General features: G+C 38.6%; 1 protein-coding gene across 1 annotated transcript in view; it reads left to right on the forward strand.

Moving 5' to 3' along the window:
- Nucleotides 1-6,209: 6,209 nt before the first annotated feature.
- The window catches only part of NEDD4 (NEDD4 E3 ubiquitin protein ligase), a 193,645-nt gene continuing 178,044 nt past the window's right edge, over nucleotides 6,210-21,810 (forward strand). The window contains exon 1 of the mRNA XM_079910495.1: nucleotides 6,210-6,397. The gene's annotated coding sequence lies outside the window, so the exon portion shown is untranslated. The remainder of the gene's footprint in view (nucleotides 6,398-21,810) is intronic.

Consider the following 21,810-nt stretch of genomic DNA (forward strand, 5'->3'; position numbering starts at 1 on the left):
CCCCAGGAGCTGTGCAAACAGAGAAAGGGAAATCTCTCCCAGCAGCCTCAGGAGCAGCGGATTAAAGCTCCACAATCAACTTGATGGACCCTGCATCTGTGGAATACCTGAATAGACAACGAATCATCCCAAATTGAGGAGGTGGACTTTGGGAGCAAGATTTATGATTTTTCCCCCTTTTCCTCTTTTTCTGAGTGTGTATATGTATGCTTCTGTGTGTGATTTTGTCTGTATAGCTTTGCTTTTACCATTTGTCCTAGGGTTGTGTCTGTCCGTTTTTTTTGTTTGTTTTGTTTTTTACTTAAAATTTTTTTTCTTAATAATTATTTTTTATTTTAATAACTTTATTTTATTTTATCTTCTTCTTTCTTTCTTTCTTTCTTTTTTTTTCTCCCTTTAATTCTGAGCCATGTGGAGGACAGGCTCTTGGTTCTCCAGCCAGGCATCAGGGCTGTGCCACTGAGGTGGGAGAGCCAAGTTCAGGACACTGGGCCACAAGAGACCTCCCAGCTCTACGTAATATCAAACAGCGAAAATCTCCCAGAGCTCTCCATCTCAACTTGAGGACACTGGGCCACAAGAGACCTCCCAGCTCCACGTAATATCAAACAGCGAAAATCTCCCAGAGCTCTCCATCTCAACACCAAAACCCAGCTCCACTCAACAACCGTCAAGCTACAGTGCAGGACACCCTATGCCAAACAACTAGCAAGACAGGAACACAACCCCATTAGCACAGAGGCTGCTTAAAACCATAACAAGGCCACAGACACCCCAAAACACACCACCAGATATGGACCTGCCCACCAGAAAGACAAGATCCAGCCTCATCCACCAGAACACAGGCACTAGTCCCTCCACCAGGAAGCCTACACAGCCCACTGAACCCACCTTAGCCACTGGGGACAGACACCAAAAACAATGGAAACTATGAACCTGCATCCTGTGAAAAGGAGACCCCTAACACAGTAAGTTAAGCAAAATGAGAAGACAGAGAAACACACAGCAGATGAAGTAGCGAGGCAAACACCCAACAGACCTAACAAATGAAGAGGAAATAGGCAGTCTACCTGAAAAACAATTCAGAATCATGATAGTAAAGATGATCCAAAATCTTGGAAATAGAATGGAGAAAATACAAGAAACTTTTAACAACGACCTAGAAGAACTAAAGAGCAAACAAACAGAGATGAACAACACAATAAATGAAGTTAAAATTTCTCCATAAGGAATCAACAGCAGAATAACTGAGGCAGAAGAACGGTTAAGTGACCTGGAAGATAAAATAGTGGAAATAACTACTGCAGAGCAGAATAAAGAAAAAAGAATGAAAAGAATTGAGGACAGTCTCAGAGGTCTCTGAGACAACATTAAATGCACCAACATTTGAATTATAGGGGTCCCAGAAGAAGAAGAGAAAAAGAAAGGGACTGAGAAAATATTTGAAGAGATTATAGTTGAAAACTTCTCTAATATGGGAAAGGAAATACTTAATCAAGTCCAGGAAGCACAGTGAGTCCCATACAGGATAAATCCAAGGAGAAACACGCCAAGACACATATTAATAAAATTATCAAAAACACAACGACCCAAAACCTATGGGATGCAGCAAAAGCAGTTCTAAGAGGGAAGTTTATAGCAATACAATCCTACCTTAAGAAACAAGGAACATCTGAAATAAACAACCTAACCTTACACCTAAAGCAATTAGAGAAAGAAGAACAAAAAAAACCCCAATGTTAGCAGAAGGAAAGAAATCATAAAGATCAGATCAGACATAAATGAAAGAGAAATGAAGGAAACAATAGCAAAGATCAATAAAACTAAAAGTTGTTTCTTTGAGAAGATAAACAAAATTGATAAACCATTAGCCAGACTTATCAAGAAAAAAAGGGAGAAGACTCAAATCAATAGAATTAGAAATGAAAAAGGAGAAGTAACAACTGACACTGCAGACATACAAAGGATTATGAGAGATTACTACAAGCAACTGTATGCCAATAAAACGGACAACCTGGAAGAAATGGAAAAATTCTTAGAAATGCACAACCTTCCGAGACTGAACCAGGAAGAAATAGAAAATATGAACACACCAATCACAAGCACTGAAATTGAAACTGTGATTTAAAATCTTCCAACAAACAAAAGCCCAGGACCAGATGGCTTCCCAGGCGAATTCTATCAAACATTTAGAAAAGAGCTAACACCTATCCTTCTCAAACTCTTCCAAAATATAGCAGAGGGAGGAACACTCCCAAACTCATTCTACGAGGCCACCATCACTCTGATACCAAAACCAGACAAAGATGTCACAAAGAAAGAAAACTACAGGCCAATATCACTAATGAACATAGATGCAAAAATCCTCAACAAAATACTAGCAGACAGAATCCAACAGCACATTAAAAGGATCATACACCATGATCAAGTGGGGTTTATCCCAGGAATGCAAGGATTCTTCAATTTACACAAATCAACGTGATACACCATATTAACAAACTGAAGGAGAAGAACCATATGATCATCTCAATAGATGCAGAGAAAGCTTTCAACAAAATTCAACACCCATTTATGATAAAAACCCTGCAGAAAGTAGGCATAGAGGGAACTTTCCTCAACATAATAAAGGCCATCTATAACAAACCCACAGCCAGCATCGTCCTCAATGGTGAAAAACTGAAACCATTTCCACTAAGATCAGGAACAAGACAAGGTTGCCCACTCTCACCACTATTATTGAACATAGTTATGGAAGTTTTAGCCACAGCAATCAGAGAAGAAAAAGAAATAAAAGGAATCCAAATTGGAAAAGAAGAAGTAAAGCTGTCACTGTTTGCAGATGACATGATACTATACATAGAGAATCCTAAAGATGCTACCAGAAAACTACTAGAGCTAATCAATGAATTTGGTAAAGTAGCAGGATACAAAATTAATGCACAGAAATCTCTTGCATTCCTATACACTAATGATGAAAAATCTGAAAGTGAAATTAAGAAAACACTCTCATTTACCATTGCAAGAAAAAGAATAAAATACATAGGAATAAACCTACCTAAGGAGACAAAAGTCCTGTATGCTGAAAACTATAAGACACTGATAAAAGAAATTAAAAATGATACAAATAGATGGAGAGATATACCATGTTCTTGGATTGGAAGAATCAACATTGTGAAAATGACTCTACTAACCAAAGCAATCTACAGATTCAATGCAATCCCTATCAAACTACCACTGGCAGTTTTCACAGAAGTAGAACAAAAAATTTCACAATTTGAATGGAAACACAAAAGACCCCGAATAGCCAAAGCAATCCTGAGAAAGAAAAACGGAGCTGGAGGAATCAGGCTCCCTGACTTCAGACCATACTACAAAGCTACAGTAATCAGGACAGTATGGTACTGGCACAAAAACAGAAATATAGATCAGTGGAACAGGACAGAAAGCCCAGAGATAAACCCATGCACATATGGTCACCTTATCTTTGATAAAGGAGGCAAGAATATACAGTGGAGAAAAGACAGCCTCTTCAATAAGTGGTGCTGGGATAACTGGACAGCTACATGTAAAAGAATGAAATTAGAACACTCCCTAACACTATACACAGCAATAAACTCAAAATGGATTAAAGACCTAAATGTAAGGCCAGACACCATCAAACTCTTAGAGGAAAACATAGGCAGCACACTCTATGACATAAATCACAGCAAGATCCTTTTTGACCCACCTCCTAGAGAAATGGAAATAAAAACAAAAGTAAACAAATGGGACCTAATGAAACTTAAAAGCTTTTTCTCAGCAAAGGAAACCATAAACAAGACGAAAAGACAACCTTCAGAATGGGAGCGAATATTTGCAAATGAAGCAGCTGACAAAGGATTAATCTCCAAAACATACAAGCAACTCATGCAGCTCAATATCAAAAAAACAAACAACCCAATCCAAAAATGGGCAGAAGAGCTAAATAGACATTTCTCCAAAGAAGATATATAGACACATATATAGACACATTCAAACACATGAAAGGATGCTCAACATCATTAATCATTAGAGAAATGCAAATCAAAACTACAATGAGATATCATCTCACACCAGTCAGAATGGCCATCATCAAAAAAATCTACAAACAATAAATGCTGGAGAGGGTGTGGAGAAAAGGGAACCCTCTTGCACTGTTGGTGGGAATGTAAATTGATACAGCCACTATGGAGAACAGTATGGAGGTTCCTTAAAAAACTAAAAATAGAACTACCATATGACCCAGGAATCCCACTACTGGGCATATACCCTGAGAAAACCATAATTCAAAAAGAGTCATATACCAAAATGTTCATTGCAGCTCTATTTACAATAGCCAGGACATGGAAGCAGCCTAAGTGTCCATCAACAGATGAATGGGTAAAGAAGATGTGGCACATATACACAATGGAATATTACTCAGCTGTAAAAAGGAATGAAACTGAGTTATTTGTAGTGAGGTGGATGGGCCTAGACACTGTCATGCAGAGTGAAGTAAGTCAGAATGAGAAAAACAAATACCATATGCTAACACATACATATGGAATCTAGAAAAAAAAATGGTCAGAAAAACCTAGGGGCAAGATGGGAATGAAGGTGCAGACCTGCTAGAGAAAGGACTTGAGGATGTGGGAGGGGGAAGGGTAATTTGGGACAAAGTGAGAGAGTGGCATGGACATATGTACACTACCAAATGTAAAATAAATAGCTAGTGCGAAACAGCTGTATAGCAGAGGGAGATCAGCTCAGGGCTTTGTGACCACCTAGAGGGGTGGGATAGGGAGGGTGGGATGGAGGGAGATGCAAGAGGGAAGAGATATAGGGATATATTTATATGTATAACTGATTCACTTTGTTATAAAGCAGAAACTAACACACCATTGTAAAGCAATTATACTCTAATAAAGATGTTAAAAAAAAGGAATACTTATACTAGAATAAAGTATTACTTGTTTATCTGAATTGCAAATTTAACTGTCCTGTGTTTTATCTGGCAACCCTAACCTAGGGAGGTTTGAACTACAAAACAGTTTAGCTTAGAAATGAGTTGGTGTCTGCCCAAATGGAACTAGTTGTGCAGGGTGCTGGCGCCTGACTGAGGGAAGGATTGCCATGTGCCAATCACTGTCTTGACAGAATGGTGTTACCTTAGGACATGGGAATTTTGGATTCAGTAAAGCTAATTAGCCTCATTATTCAGACTTTTTTGACGTTTTATAACTTTCCATCAGTATATTATTCTGATTTTTTTCCCTTAATTTGTTATCAAAGTTGTTTTTGAACAATCCAGTGTATGTTAGCCATGCTAAGGTGCTAAGACATTTATAAAATTAGCAAAGCATTTATAAAATTAGCCTAGCAAAGTCCCAACTAGATCTAATAAAAAAGCATTACAATAAAGGTAGGTTTGAATAGAACAAGCAATATGTTACATTCTGGGGTGTAAATAATTAATATATTGAGGAACACAATATCTTTCCTAATTTAGTCATAGATTTAATGCAGTACAATTAAAATATCGATGGAAACCTCTATAGAAAATAGGAAACTGTTTACAGAAAAATAAATAGTAAGAATTCCAGGAACTATTTTTAGTGGAAAAGCAGTATCTTTTTAAATAGAAAACAAATACGTATTTAAAAAATTTTTATAAACAGAAATAAAGGTTAATGATACAGATAATGTAAAAATAGAACCAAAAAATTAGAAGTTTTACATGAGTGGCTGGATTTGACTTTCTTCCTTTTTTTCTCTTTATATCCCCATTCCCATTTCACACTCACACACCCAAATGGAAAGAAATCCTTGGTAAGACTTTGCACTAAAAATTGGCCACAAGAAGTAGTCACCATCTGCAAAGGAAAGCTTTGTCTCATAGATCAGGGGTCCCCAACCCCCGGGGCTGTGGACCAGTATCTGTCCACGGCCTGTTAGGAACCGGGCTGCACAGCAAGAGGTCAGCAGTGGACGAGCAGGCGAAGCTTCCTCTGCCTGCGGCTCCCCATCCCTCCCCATAGCTACATTACCGCCTGAACCATACTCCCCCCTCAAAGCCCCGTCCATGGAAAAACTGTCTTCCACGAAACAGGTCCCTGCTGCCAAAAAGGTTGGGGACCACTGTCATAGATGCTTCACTCCCCAGGACCTGAAGGAGTGAAACCGCCTCCCGAGATGCGAAGGCCTTGAGCAGACACCGCTGCGCCGGGGAACACGCAGGACTTCAGGGATCCGACTCCAGCCCTCAAGGATCCGACTCCAGCCCTCAAGGACAGTGCCAGCAAGGAGAAAAATATCAGGACCCTGTGTGCAGGAGAAGGAGCCCCAAGGGAGAAGAAGGAAAGTCCTAGATGTCCATCTGAGGGAGACCCTGGACTGAAAGGTAACTCAATATGAAAAGCAAAGAAAAGTTTTGCTCTACAGACTGGTGCCTCACACACAAGGTAGCGTACAACACCTACTGTTAACACGATAAGAGCAAATCACAGAATGTGTATGAGGTGTACGACCTTGTGTGTAAGCAAAGAAGGTAGAGAATATATGTTCATTTTTACTTGTATCTGCTCTGAAAGGATACATAAGAAACTAATAAAAGTGATTACCTGTAGAGGACAGGGCAGATGAGGTGGATAGGGAAAGAGCAGGAGAAAGACTTCAACACAAACTTCTTTAACATTTTATTATGGCAAAATTTCAAATATATATATATATAAAGACTAGTATAATAAACCTACAGGGACTCATTATGCAGCTTCAACAATTATTAATATTTTGTCAATCTTATTTCACTATTTCCTACATATTGTGAAATTTTTAATGGAATTTTGATTATTTTAATTTTTGTTCCATAGTGTATATACCATGTGAAATAAATTCATAACTTTAAAAAGAGATTGGAAGAAAGATGAGATGAGACAAGTTTAGACAATTCCTTTTTAGTTTACTGTAAAGGGAAAGTGAGAATTCAGGATTCGAAATTGTGATCAAGAGTGTTTTCTTGTCATGTTTTTTTATTTTTTTATTATTATTATTTTTAATTTTATTTATTTATTTATTTTTGGCTGCTTTGGGTCTTCATTGCTGTGTACCGGCTTTCTCTAGTTGCAGTGAGTGGGGGCTACTCTTCACTGTGGCGCGCAGGCTTCTCATTGCCATGGCTTCTCTTGTTGCAGAGCATGGGCTCTAGGCACGCAGGCTTCAGTAGCTGTGGCATGCGGGCTCAGTAGTTGCGGCACATGGGCTTAGTTGCTCCACAGCATGTGGGATCTTCCCAGACCAGGGCTTGAACCCATGTCCCCTGCACTGGCAGGCAGATTCTTAACTACTGTGCCAGCAAGGGAAGTCCCTGTTGTGTTTTTTTAAAAATAGGAGATATAAAAGGCATTTTGTATGCTGCTAGGGAAAAATCCAGTAGAGAGGGAAGTCGAATAATGCAGGAGAGAAAGGTGAGATTTGCTAAAACAGTATTCTAGACAAGGTGAGAAGAGATGGCATCTGAAACATTGATGAGGCGGGGGGGATTTCCCTAACTAAGAAAACATTTACAAAAGACATACCTGATAAAAAACTGTTATCCAAACATTAAAGAACTCTTAAAACTCAACAACATAAAAACAAATAACGCAACTAAAAAATGGACCAAAGACCTTAACAGACACCTCACCAAAGAAGATATACAGATAGCATATAAGCATATGAAAAGATACTCCATATCTTATATCATCAGGGAGAGGCAAATTAAAATGAGAGACCACTACATATGCACATACATTCTACACATGTTAGAATGGCCAAAATCCAGAACACGGACACAGCTAGCTAATGCCAAAGAGGATGAGTAGCAATAGGAACTCTCATTTATTGTTGGTGGGAATGCAAAGTACTATAGTACAATCACTTTGCGAGACAGTTGGCTATTTCTTACAAAACTAAACATACTCTTACCATTAGATCCAGCAGTTGTGCTCCTTGATATCTACCCAAAGGAGCTGAAAATGAAAAACCTGCATAAGGATGTTTATGGCAGCTTCATTCACAATTGGCAGAACTTGGAAGCAACCAAGATGTCCTTCAGTAAATGAATGGATAAATAAACTAAGGTACATAGAGACAGTGGAATATTATTTGGTGCTAAAAAGAAATGAGTTATCAAGTCAAGAAAAGTCATGGAGGAAACTTAAATGAGTGTTACTAAGTGAATGAAACCAATGTGAAAAGACTACACACTGTATGAGTCCAAGTTTTGGAATCCTGGAAAAGCCAAAACTACGGAAACAGTAAAAAGATCAGTGGTTGCTAAGGGGAGGGAGGGATGAATAGGCAAGGCATAGAGGATTTTTAGGGCAGTAAAACTACTCTGTGTGATACTATAATGGTGGCTATACATCACTATACATTTGTCCAAACTCACTGAATGTACAACACCAAGAGTGAACCCTAATATTAACTATGAACTTTGCCTGGTAATGATGCATCAGTGTACATTTGTCAGTTGTAACAAATGCATCACTCTCGTGGGGAATGTTGATAATGCCTGCCTCAGGGCAGGGAATATATGAGAATCTCTACCTTCTGTTCAATTTTGCTGTGAACCTAAAACTGCTCTCAAATATAAAGCCTATTAAAAATAAATAGAGAAAGAAGGAATTTGGTATAAATCCATGGGCTAAATCTAGCCTCATTAGGTCCAGGGATGATCATAGTAACAAAAACAAAGATAATATTTTAACAATAATAATAATGAGAACAAGTAACATTTATTCAGAACTTACTATATGCCAGATTCTAGTCAAAACATTCTTCAGGTAGTAACTCATTTTTTTTTTTTTTTTTGCGGTACGCGGGCCTCTCACTGTTGTGGCCTCTCCCGTTGCGGAGCACAGGCTCCGGATGCGCAGGCTCAGCGGCCATGGCTCACGGGCTCAGCCGCTCTGTGGCATGTGGGATCTTCCTGGACTGGGGCACGAACCCACGTCCCCTGCATTGGCAGGCGGACTCTCAACCACTGCGCCACCAGGGAAGCCCAGTAACTCATTTTTAAGCATAGTAACTAACAGCTTGTTACAAAGAGAAACATAAAGAGTAAACCAAGAAAATATTCACATTTTTAGTAAGTAAATAATGCAAATTAAAATAATTTATTAACAGCCAACTGTCTTCCAAAGTGACTGTACTTTATTTCTTTATACTTAATAATGTAGCAAAACCAAATATAATACTAAAACTCTGTTTTGAAGGTGATATGGGGAAATAGGCACTGATAAAAGTAAATGGGGCAGTCTTTCTGGCACTGTGTCGCAAGAGAGGGGCAGTCTTTCCGGCATTGTGTTACAAGAGCAGGGCATATTTAAAAAATAAAATAAAATAAAATATTTAAGTAAGTAATGCTTTAAAAATCATGACATTAAGGACTTCCCTGGCAGTCCAATGGTTAAGACCCTGTGCTCCCACTGCAGGGGGCATGGGTTTGATCTCTGGTCCCCTGGTCAGGGAACTAAGATGCCACACGGTGTGGGGAAAAAAAAAAAAATCATGACATTAGATATTCAGTTGTATTCCACAAAAATCAAGATTCTGATGCTGCTAAGCTGTTTACTATTTTAAAAAATATTTACAGGTTGAATGTAACAATCAACATTAATATTAATCAACATTAATCAACATTAATAAACTAAGAAGACAAGATATATTGGTTTCATATTTTAGTACAGATGCGGATGTAATAAAGAATATTTTGAATGCTGGCAAAGGTTAGAGAGAATATTACTGATGACGTCAGTGAGGGGTAAGAAGTAGTGATGGAGGAAAAATAATTTGAGACAATCAAATCAGCTTTTGTTAATTCTTATTGATGGGACAAAGACCATGAGTAAAAGAAGTTAGCAATACATATTACATTTTTTAAGGAATAACAAGGGAGCCCTTGACCAGGTTTAATTTAACTATTCTATTTAAATTTCCCCACTAGTGATGTATTGATATTTTCATTTATTTTATGCTGAAATGTAATTACTTTAAGGTGACATAACACTGTAAATCTCATTGGTTATTGTGACCTAGTTAATAAGATTCTTTCATGACTGTAGGTATTGATAGACAATAGGTATTAATAGGAAAGAGTATAACAGCATTAAAACCAGAATGTACAGTTCAGATAAAACTTCTCTGCCCAGGTGGAAAAACTGTGCAAAAATGCAGAAAGAAGAGGAGACCCCAAGGATTGTGTCTGCTTCATAATTTTTTTCGGACGTACTATGGACATGAATTACATTGACAGTCTACAAAGTGTAGCCTAAATTACTAGCAACCAGAACATGTGGTCTGATCAGGGTCTCTGTATCATACTGGGGGAGAGTAGAGATACTGTTAATTTCCTCTTCTAAGTCTATACTACATGTTAACATTTTGAGGGTAACTACTGAAAGAATGAAAACAGGAGATATAACTTCCTAAAAAGTTGAAGGGAGAAAGAGGAACAAAGAAAGTACAATCAATCCAATAAATTGTAAGCCAGTCACATTAAGAAACATAGCTCCTCAAATCCTAAATAAAATGTTACTAAACTGAATCCAACAATGAGGGGAGACAGAAGCAGATCTTGAGGCAAACGATGAATAAAATAATGGTCCACTCATCTATTTAATATTTACTGAGTGACTCATGCACTGCAGGTGTAACAGGGAACAAAACAGGCAAACACCTCTACTGTCATGAAGCTGACATTCTAATGGAGGAGAAACACAATAAATAAGCAAGTATGCAGTATATCAGATGGAGAAAAATGTGGAGAAATATAAAGCTGCTGTGGGGAGGGGGTAAAGTAACACAGGAGCATGATTGCAGCTGTCCATAGTGTTATCCGAAACATCTCACTCAGAAGGTGACATTTGGGCATGGACCTGAGAGTTGATGGATATATGTAGACAGGTGTATAATACATAGGTGGACCTATATGTGTAATCTATGTGTAGACATGTATATATGTAGCCATCTATTAGTATACATGTAGACCAATATACATATTTGTACTCATTTGTGGAAAGAATTACCCAGGCAGAGGCAGTTGAATCAGCAAATGCAAAGGCCCTGAGGTAGCAGTGTACCTGGTGTACTCGAGGAAGAGCAAGAAGGCCAGTGGGGTGATTCAGAGTGAACAAGAACAGGGGAGAGCAACAGGAGATGTGGGCCATTAAAAGGATTATAGTGTTCACTCTGAGGAAATGGGAAGTCTTACATTTTTAAAGGATCATTACAACTGCAATTTGAGAATCACCTATAAAGAGGCAAGTGTGGAGGCAAAGGGACCAGGAGTGGATCGATGATTCCATCTCGGCAACAGATAATGATGTCTTTATTTTGGATGGCAGAGGTAGTAAGAAGTGGTCAAATTCAGGGTATAATTTGAAGAAGGGGCCAGTTGAGTCTACTAATAGATTTAGTAGACTGGATATGGGTTATGAAAGAGAGTGGTTAGGGATGACTATACAAGTTACTCTAGATCAAGTAGAATTTGTCTTAGAAATGCAAGAGAAACTTACAAATGATCTACTAACTTAGTAGATCAAAAGAGAAAAACAATATGATACTCTTACAAATGCAGGAAAAAATTTTCTTTTCTGCAAATTGAATCCAATTAATGTTCTGTGGTCAACAGCAATCTGAACAGTCTATGATTTGGTTGATAGGAAATAAGCAAATGGTGAGGAAACATCTCAAGGGTATTTAAAAAAATATTTTAGTCCAATTATTACATTTTACAATGGTAAGTTAGGTACATTTACAAAAATCCTCATTAGGAAAACTCAGAACAGGAAACTTGTTTACCTTTATAAAACATAGCTATAAAAGATGTACAGAAAAAAAAAAGTTCCTCAAACACCACATTTCATGGTGAAATATTAGAAATAATATTTTCTAAAGTCAGTAAGAAGACTGATGTCCACCATCACTGCTCCTTTTCAAAAATTATCTTGATGTGCCTCAGTTTCCTCGTATGTTAAATGGAATGATAGTAAGACCTACATCAGGGGTTAGTAATGGGAGTGTTTAGAACAGTGCTGTCTCATGTGAAGCATGTGCACACTGGTCCAGTGGTGTGCCAAGGAAATATATCTACTATGATTTTTTATTATACTTTAAAAACATTTTTTAATTGAAGTATAGTTAATTTACAATGCATTAGTTTCAGGTGTATGGCAAAGTGACTCAGTTATAAATATATATATTTTTTCAGATTCCTTTCCATTATAGATTATTACAAGGTATTGAGTAGAGTTCCCTGTGCTATACAGTAGGTCCTTGTTGTTTACCTATTTTATACATGTGTATAAAATATATGTATATATATGTATATATACACATATATATATATATATATATATGTGTGTATCTGTTAGTCCCAAACTCCTAATTTACCTCCCCACCCCCTGCTGTCCCCTTTGGTAACCAGAAGTTTGTTTTCTGTGTCTGTGAGTCTATTTCTGTTTTGTAAATAAGTTCATTTATATCATTGTTTTAGATTCCACATATAAGTGATATCATATGATATTTGTCTTTGTCTGACTTACTTCACTTCATATGATAATCTCTCGGTCCATCATGGTTGCTGAAAATGGCGTTCATTCATTCTTTTTTATGGCAGAGTTATATTCCATTGTGTGTATACCACATCTTCTTTAATTATAAATGTATTAAAATAGTTATTATTTAAAAAAAAATAGGTTCAGGGAATTCCCTGGCGGTGGTGAGGACTCCATGCTTTCACTGCCATGGGCCTGGGTTCAACCCCTGTTCAGGGAACTAAGATCCCATAAGCCATGCAGCACGGCCAAAAAAAAAAAGTTCATTTTTCATTTTAAAGAATTCTAAAAGTATGTCAACTATAATTGACATTTTAAATTTTTTCCACTGTGCTTGTCCTCTTTCTTCTGATCCCAGGGCCCCCTTCCCAGTGAGGAGTCTTGTCTACGTGGGTCGTGTGGGGCTGACATGCTCCCTCCCGCCAGAGAGGGTAGAGCAGGGTGCAAGAAGGACCAGTCTTCCCATAGATCCGTACAGAGAGCTTGAGAGACAAAGGGCTTCTTTTTCCTCTGGGTTTGTGGGTAAACTAAGAGTTACATAGACTTGGGGCTACCAGCGGCTGTTGTGCTAATGGGTGGAGAGAGGTTTTCAAGAAGGAAGCCGAGAAAAGGCAGAAGATGGAGGCAGAAAGAGCCCTGGAACTCTGAGATCCAGTCACACCTGGCATCAGATTCACCTTCTAGGACTCCCCAGGTATATGAAGCAATATACAGTTGATCCTCATTATTCATAGATTCTGTATTTGCAAATTTGCCTACTGGCTAAAATTTATGTGTAACCCCAACATCAATACCTGTGGACTTTTGTGGTCATTCCATCATTTGTAGACATGCACGTGTGCAGAATGGTGAAAATTTTGAATTGCCTGATGTGCACGTTCCCAGCTGAGGTCAAACAAGGCCACACTCTGCCTTCTTATTTCAGCTCTCAGACTGTAAACATGTCCTTTTTGCATTTATCTAATTTTTGCACTTATTATTGGTAACCTTGCTGCTTAAAATGTCCCACGAGGGGAGTGCTGAAGTGTTCTCTAATGTCCCTGAGCGCAGGAAGGCGTGCGGTGCCTTACAGAGAAAAACACGTGTGTTACATCAGCTTAGTTCAGGTGTGAGTTATAGTACTATTGGCTGTGAGTTCTATGTCAATGAGTCAACTATATATTAAATCAGGTGTCTTTAAACAGAAACACCCATAAAACAATGTTATGTATTTGTTGGTTACTGACAGTGTTGTGACCAGGTTCCCTGGTACCTAAGCCTGTATCCCCTAGCAACAGTGGTTCAGTATTCACTAATTCGGTATTTGTGGCAACTTTATAGAACATACCTACCAGGAATAATGAGAATCAACTGTCTTCTCTTTTTGCTTAAGTTAGAGTGGAAAGAAGCAGCACGTGAGCTAGTATGGGGCTGAGGGAAGGCTCTACTAAAGGGGTGACTTTTCAGTGGAAAGCACACCGATGAGTATTTCACTAGGAAAGGGAGTAGAAGAAGAGCATTCCAGGCTAAAGGAATAGCTTGAGCAAAGACCTTAGAGGGAAAAGGAACAAAGCATGTTGAAGATCTGAAAGAAGGCCAGTGAGGATGGATTACAAAGAGCAAGGGGAAAAATAGTGCAAGAGTCTGAGGGAGGTAGAAAATAGATATAGTGGATATTCTAGATGATTACCCATAACCCAGTTGCCAAGCCTCCTTTCTCATTAATCTCCAGTTTTGTTTGGGTACTGGTCCTTATCAGATATAGCCTTTCTGACTCAGGGAAAGCTAACTCCGTCCTTGGCTCACCAAGGGAGGACTGGTTAAGGTAAGCTACTCATGGTAATCCTGCCCCTGGCCAGCAAATGGTTTACAAATGGGAATGTGCCCCGATGTTGGCTAATTAAATATGAGTTACTTAAAGCTTTTAGGAAAGTACTTCCTTTTATTTGAGCGGTAGTGATGGAAAGTCAATCTCACTCTTCCGTATTGAGTATTGCCCATTTCCTGCTGGCAGCCATTTTGTGACCTTGAGGGATATCAGCCTGAGAACAAAACCTACACATGAAGGAGAATGGAGCTGACAGAACTGCAAGAAAAATAGGACCAGAGCCTTGATCACATTGTACCTGAAGCCCGTACTGTCTAGACTTCTGGTTATGTGAGCCAGCATCATTGTTTAGTCTTGGATTTGTTTTTCTGTTATTTAGAGTAGCAAGCCTCTTAACTGACCAATAGATGTCAGGTATAATCCCCTAAACAATAAGTCCCCTCAACTGGACAGAGGACTGAGAGCTGGTAAGCAAATCATAACCAGGCAATCTAGTTTGGTCTTACATGATGAGTTTATTTCCCTTTTGTTACTTCTTAGCTTTAGTGAAGTCTTGTGTAAGCCATGTGTTAGTTGGAGTTTCCTTCCCATGAGACTATGCAGAGAGTATCTTGATCCCACTATTCCAAGTTCTGTGGAAATACAAAGCATTCCTCTAGATTTCTTTGAATTCTAGATGTACTCATGTTCATATGCCCACTGCTGGCAATGGTTCTCTATATGGGTCATCTCATTCTCTAGTATATGTTGAGCAGTATTCTGTCTGCTAAATATTATACTAACTTTTATCTGAAGCATAACTCTTGTGTTTGAAATACACACACACAGGAAACATTTATGTGTTGAGTAACCTTGATTGAATATTTTGGGGAGATAGATATGGGGCTTGCATTGTTAAAACGCAAATAATTTTTGGGGTGTGTAGGGGTGTGTAGCCCAAGGTATGTTTCTTTTCTACCCATTTCTCCCCAAGTTCATGTTATCCTCTTCCTTTCTTTCCTGAACTCCTCTACCCTCAATGAGTATACCAGGAACTCCAATTTCTTCTGTCTCTAAAATGCAGAACAATTCAAATCTTCAGTCTCGAATTTAGCTCTAGCCTTGTTTTGTGTATCCAGATCTATCAAGGTATTCAACAAAACAGAAGGGGCTTTCTTATAACAGGATCCACCCTCTTTAGAAGAGAATTGTCCTTGTAAGTTAGCCATTTTAAACTTTCCAGCCTTCTTGGTTGCACTAGGGAATATTAAGGATCAGTTAATCATGTTTAGGTCAGTGTGCTCAAGAGTAATAATTGGCAGGAGACACCAGGTCTAACTGATCTTACCCATGTGGCTATTATTCTTTTAATTCTGATGTTAGATCTGGATTTTATTGCTGTTAAGTTATATGGCATTCCCTTCCAGTACAGACGTCACTTATATAACGTTCTTGCTTATAGCCAAGCATTCCAATGTACTCAACTAGGCTTCTATCATTTATAAGAAAATTTTTTTCCACTTTACCTGTAAGGCATTTGTCTTTTTAAAAAAATAAAGTAACTATTTACCTCAAGAATAATACCAACATTTTTCCTGGCAACTCAAGTTGGGTCTCAGTAAGAAACCAACTCTTACTATGTTAGGGAAAAAATGGAAAGGAATTTATTGTAAGGATCCAGAGAATCAAAACAATAATTTAACAACCAGTTCCTGGGCAAGAGAGAAACTAGAATAGCTCTGGAGCTCTGGGGACCTCAGAGGTGGGAACTCACGGTCAGTCTTATAGAGGTCCCAGCTTTGGGATAACTTGGTTCCACCTGCCTTCCATCTCTGTGTGTCTCTGCTAGAAATTTTATTTTGGAAACCTTTTAAATTAAAGTATAACATATATTAAGTACACAGATCGTAAGTGTATAGCTCAATAAATTGTTACCAAGTGAACACACTCATGTAACTGATATAGGAGAAGGAAATATCACATCCCAGGATGCGAGTGAGCCCCTGGGACGGGCCACCAAGTGAGGGTCCTTGGCTTCGCCCAGGAAAGAATTCAAGAGCGAGCCATAGTAAGAGGTTTCATGGTGAAAGCAGGTTTATATGGAGGGATACACATTCCACAGGCAGAATGTGGACCGGCTCAGAAAGTGAGAGCAGCCCCCGGGGTATGGGGTGGTTAGTTTTTATGGGCTAGGTAATCTCATATGCTAGCAAGTGGGAGGAATATTCAAACTATTTTGGGGAAGGGGTGGGGATTTCCAGGAACTGGGCCATGGCCCACTTTTTGGCCTTTTATGGTGGGCCTCAGAACTGTCAGGGCGCCATTGATGGGTGTGTCATTTAGCTAATGTATTTCAGTGAGCGTAAAATGAGATTCAAGGGCTATTGGGAATCAAATCTTCCAACATCTTGGGCCTAGTTGGTTCTAACCAGTTTTTGTCATATCCTGATTTTCTCAACGGCTGTGTCATTCTTTTAACGGCTGTGCTCTGCCCCCTTCCTTCCTGTCTCATAACTAGTATGTATACCAAGATATAGGCCATTATCATTGCCCTAGAAATCTCCCTCATGCCCTCTCCCAGTCATTACCCCTCAAAGGTATCCACTGTTCTGACTTCTCTGTCACATAAATGTGTTTTGCCTATTTTTTAACTTTATTTAAACGGAATCATACAGTATGCTTTAATGTCTGACTTCTTTTGCTCAAGGTAATGCCTGGGAAATATATCCTTATTGTTGCATATACCCATTGCTTGTTCTGATTGCTATATAGTATTTCACTCTACAAATACTGTATTCTTGATGGACATGTGGGTCGTTTCCAATTTGGTAATATTGTAAACAAAGCTACAAATGAATGTTCTTCCACATGTCTTTTGGTTCACATATGTTTTCACTCTCTAAGGGTGTAACCGCTGGGTGGTAAAGTAAGCGTACATTCAGATGTAGTAGATATAGCCAAATAGTTTTCCAAAGAGGCTGTGCCCGTTTATATTCCCACCTGCAGATGATAAGAGTTCCACTTGCTCCACATTCTTATCAACACTTGGTAGTGTCATTTAAAACTTTTTATCCTTTCTGGAGAGTAAGTAGTGTTATCTCATTGTGTACATTTCCTTGATGACTTTAGAGGTTGAACACCTTCTTTTCATATGCTCATTGAATAATTAGATACCCTCCTTTGTGAAGTGCTTGTTTAAGTATTTTATTGGGTTGTCTGTCTTTTTTCTAATTGAGTCCTTTATTAGATTCCACACTTAAAACTTAAACTCCCAGAAGAGAGTTAAAGTGGCCTAGCTTGGACCACATTCTCATCCCTGTGGTAAGGGGTGTGCTGGCTTATGATGGACATTCTTTCAGAATTATATAAAGTGGGAGTAATGGAAGTTTTCCAAAGGGAGATCCATTGGGCAGCCAAAAGCAAATGTTATAACATTAGTTTTCATTTAAATACTCGTTTCTTACTTACAGTGACAGTGTCCTGGAGCCATCATGAGCCAGAATTTGGTTTCTCATTTGAATAGAAATTTTAAACTATTCTAAAAAGTCCTCTGGAAAATTATTTTTTTCAATATTATCATTGAATAAGAATCAGGAGTAATTTTGGTTAAGTGCCTTATCTTGTCCTCCTTACACCAAATCTTATCTAATATTTTTATATTAAATATAAATTTATATTTGTATTAAACCTTATATTAATGTAGCACTCCATTCATTCTCTCATTTAATCATGTTTTAACTAATTATAACACAAAAAGAGATTTAAAATTATTCTTAAAAAAACGTAATATTGAATACATTTTCAATAAGGCTAAAGTTCCTTTTGACCAAATCCCCAAATCCCAATACCCTCCCCCTGTGCCAGAAGTTACCACTGTTATAAGTTTGATGCATACAGTTCTACTTAGATAGTAAATAGTATACATTTTTCCTCAACTTGTTTTTTTTTTTCCTACTATGTCTTTTAATCTATGGTGTTGCATACCCATCTGATTTATACATTTATATTTTTGGGAATATAGTGTCAATGTACCACAATTTATTTAACCTCTTTCCCTATTGACGTTAATTTGGTTGTTTAGATTTCACATTGTTTCCTATGAATTTTTCACATAATAGGAAAATATTTCTATACATACAACTGATCCAAAAAGCTCAATGTGGCAAAAGACCATTATTTTTGAAGTCAGTATTTTTCTATTTATTTTGCAATAAACACTTTTTTTGTCCTTCAACATCAGCTAGCACATACAATGAGGGACATGCCCTATTGTTCTAAAATTCTGTGATTCTATGTGTATTTCTAATAAGAGATGCCAAGTTGCTTTTTTTTTTTTTTTTTTTTTTTCGGTACACAGGCCTCTCACTGTTGTGGCCTCTCCCGTTGCGGAGCACAGACTCCAGACGCGCAGGCCCAGCGGCCATGGCTCACGGGCCCAGCCGCTTCGCAGCATGTGGGATCCTCCCGGACCGGGGCACGAACCCGCGTCCCCTGCATCGGCAGGCGGACTCTCAACCACTGTGCCACCAGGGAAACCCCCAAGTTGCTTTTTGTACTTTCACTGTACACTAGACCGGTAGTATAGTGTTTTAACCTCAAAATTATCTCCTTAGAAGAAGTGAGTTTATTTTTGGCCTCATAAATGAGTCAAGAGAAGGAGGAAGAGTTCAGATGCAACAGATTTACTTAATAAATTGCTTGTAACTTATTTATCTTCTCTTGAGTCTCTTCAGTTGAAAGCTAAACAAGTTTGTGCAGGTAGATAAGACCTTCAGCTTAATTTATAAGTGGTTTCTTGCAAACCCCTCAAGCCATTCATTTTATCTCTCACCATCTCTTAACAGAACTGGAATGTCAACCTATATTTGGTAAGAAAACTCAAAGAGAGTTTTCTCAATGGTTTAGATATTTGAGGCCACATGTAACTTAGAAATGATTTCTTTGCATTAGAAATGTGGCATGTAAAGAAAGAGGACAAAATTACACACACTCGTACACACACCACATTACCTACAGGATAATTTTCAATTTTTAAATAAAATATTGAGCTTCTAATTGCTTTCCAACTTGTCTTCTTGGGTTTATATGGAGGTAATGTTATTTTTAGCCACAGATTTGAGTCATTTCAAATTACAGTGTAGAAATCCTCATTTATAATACTTTTACTCTATATGTTATAATAAAGTAGAAGCAATTTCTTAAATGTTTAACTCAAATTCACTTTAATGGATAGATTCTCTAATTCAGACTTAAGAATAGTTAGGGTAAAAGAATCCACTGATACAATGTCTTTTATTCCTCCAGGGAACAATATAAAACATTTTGCAGTTCAAATCGTTACCTTTCTAACTTTTTGATAATTCATGCAAATATCATCTATAGTCCTAAATGCTACTCATTTTAAGTAAAAGCTCAACAAGTCATCATAGAAAGACCATATTTTTGTAGTAATTATTAATATTTTTTCCTAACCTCCACTTTTCAATTTTATCACTCAAAAATCATTAATAACTAAAACTGAATGTTCTTTGTAAGTTTATTTTATATTTGGGAGTGAAAACAAGCAATAGCATTTGCTCACACGTTTTGAGCTAGAGTATTGATGGTTTAGACATGACTTATTTATTTGTAGAGCTGAGTCAGATGCAATAAGAAAACAACATAAAATCCATAAATGTAAAAATTTTATGAGGTAAAAATATGAGTGTTACATATGCCCTTTCCTCTACTGCTGGGAAATATCTTTCATTCATTTAACACGTAACTGTTGCCTGGCTACTATATGTCCAGTGGTAAGATAATACACATGATTCCTATATTCAAGGAATTCCCACATTAATTCAGGGAGCACTGTAAAGCAATTTATAAGACAATGCATTAGGTCCTGTAAAAGAGGTATGAATAAGTTTTTAAAAGAATGAAAGCTGACTAAAGTTTTTTTCTAAAGAAAAAGGTAAGAATCGAGGTCTGTGATTACACTGAAAACAGTGCAACTAAGTTTGCCTGGGGGAATTGTGACATGTGAGCTGGATCTTAAAAAGTGAGTAACTGGGACTTCCCTCGTAGCGCAGGGGTTAAGAATCCGCCTGCTAATACAGGGAACATGGGTTCTATCCCTGGTCCAGGAAGATCCCACATGCTACGGAGCAACTAAGCCCGTGTGCCACAACTACTGAGCCGCTCTCTAGAGCCCGTGCTCTCCAACAAGTGAAGCCACCACAAAGAGAAGCCCGTGCACTGTAAGGAAGAGTAGCCCCTGCTCACTGCAACTAGAGAAAGCCCGTGCACAGCAACAAAGACCCAACGCAGCCAAAAAATAATTAATTAATTAATTTTTTTAAAAAAAAAACAGCGCTTCCCTGGTGGCACAGTGGTTGAGAGTCCGCCTGCCGATGTAGGGGACACGGGTTCGTGCCCCTGCCCGGGAAGATCCCACATGCCGCAGAGCGGCTGGGCCCGTGAGCCATGGCCGCTAAGCCTGCGTGTCCGGAGCCTGTGCTCCGCAACCGGAGAGGCCACAACAGTGAGAGGCCCGCGTACAACAACAACAACAAAAAAGAAATGTGTAACTGCTTTCCAGTAAAAGAAAAGTGAGGCAGAAGGGCACTGCAAGAAGAAAGACAGCGTGGGCAATGTTATAGAATGGTGAAAGTCAGAAATCTTCCATGTAAAGAGATCTGTTTCTCCTGTAGCTCTAAGGCAGGTTGTGATGAAAACAAGTCCAAGCTTTAATGGCAAGGGTGGCAACACTACACAGGAAACTGAATACACAGACTCAACAGGTTGGTCATGCCAAAGTCAGGGCTCTGATGGAGAAAATACTGGACTCAGTTCTGTAAACCTTAGAAGCGGACATTTGGTTGGAAGAGCCTGAGAAACTTGAAACCTCAATATGCTAAACTGAATAATGGCCACCCGAACATAGCAAGTCTCAATCCTTGGAACTTGTAATTACTTTACCTTATTTGGAAAAGGGGTCTTTGGAGATGTAAGTTAAGGATCTTGAGATAAGGAGATTACTCTGGATTATCCAGGTGAGCCCTAAATGCCATCACAAGTGTTCTTATGAGAGAGAGGCAGAGGGACATAACACAGATACACAGAGGAGGCAACGTAAAGACAGAGCAGAGGGATGCAGCTACGAACCAAGGAATGCTGACAGCTGCCAGAAACTGGACGAGGCAAGGAACTGATTCTCCTCTGGAACCTCCAGTGGGAGTGCTACCCTGCCAACACCTAGATTTTGGACTTCTGGTCTCCAAAACTGTGAGAGAAGAATTTTATGTTGTTTAACTCAGCCAGTTTGTGGCAATTTGCTATGGCATTCCCTAGGAAACTAATACACCCAGATTTCCCTGAACTCTCTGGACTGGCAGAAGCCCTTCCCTTGCCCTTGCTAGCAGCCTCCTGCCCCTAGAGGCCCTGCAAAGA

The sequence above is a fragment of the Stenella coeruleoalba genome (genome assembly GCF_951394435.1).
Source record: "Stenella coeruleoalba genome assembly, chromosome: 2".
Taxonomy (NCBI): Eukaryota; Metazoa; Chordata; class Mammalia; order Artiodactyla; family Delphinidae; genus Stenella; species Stenella coeruleoalba.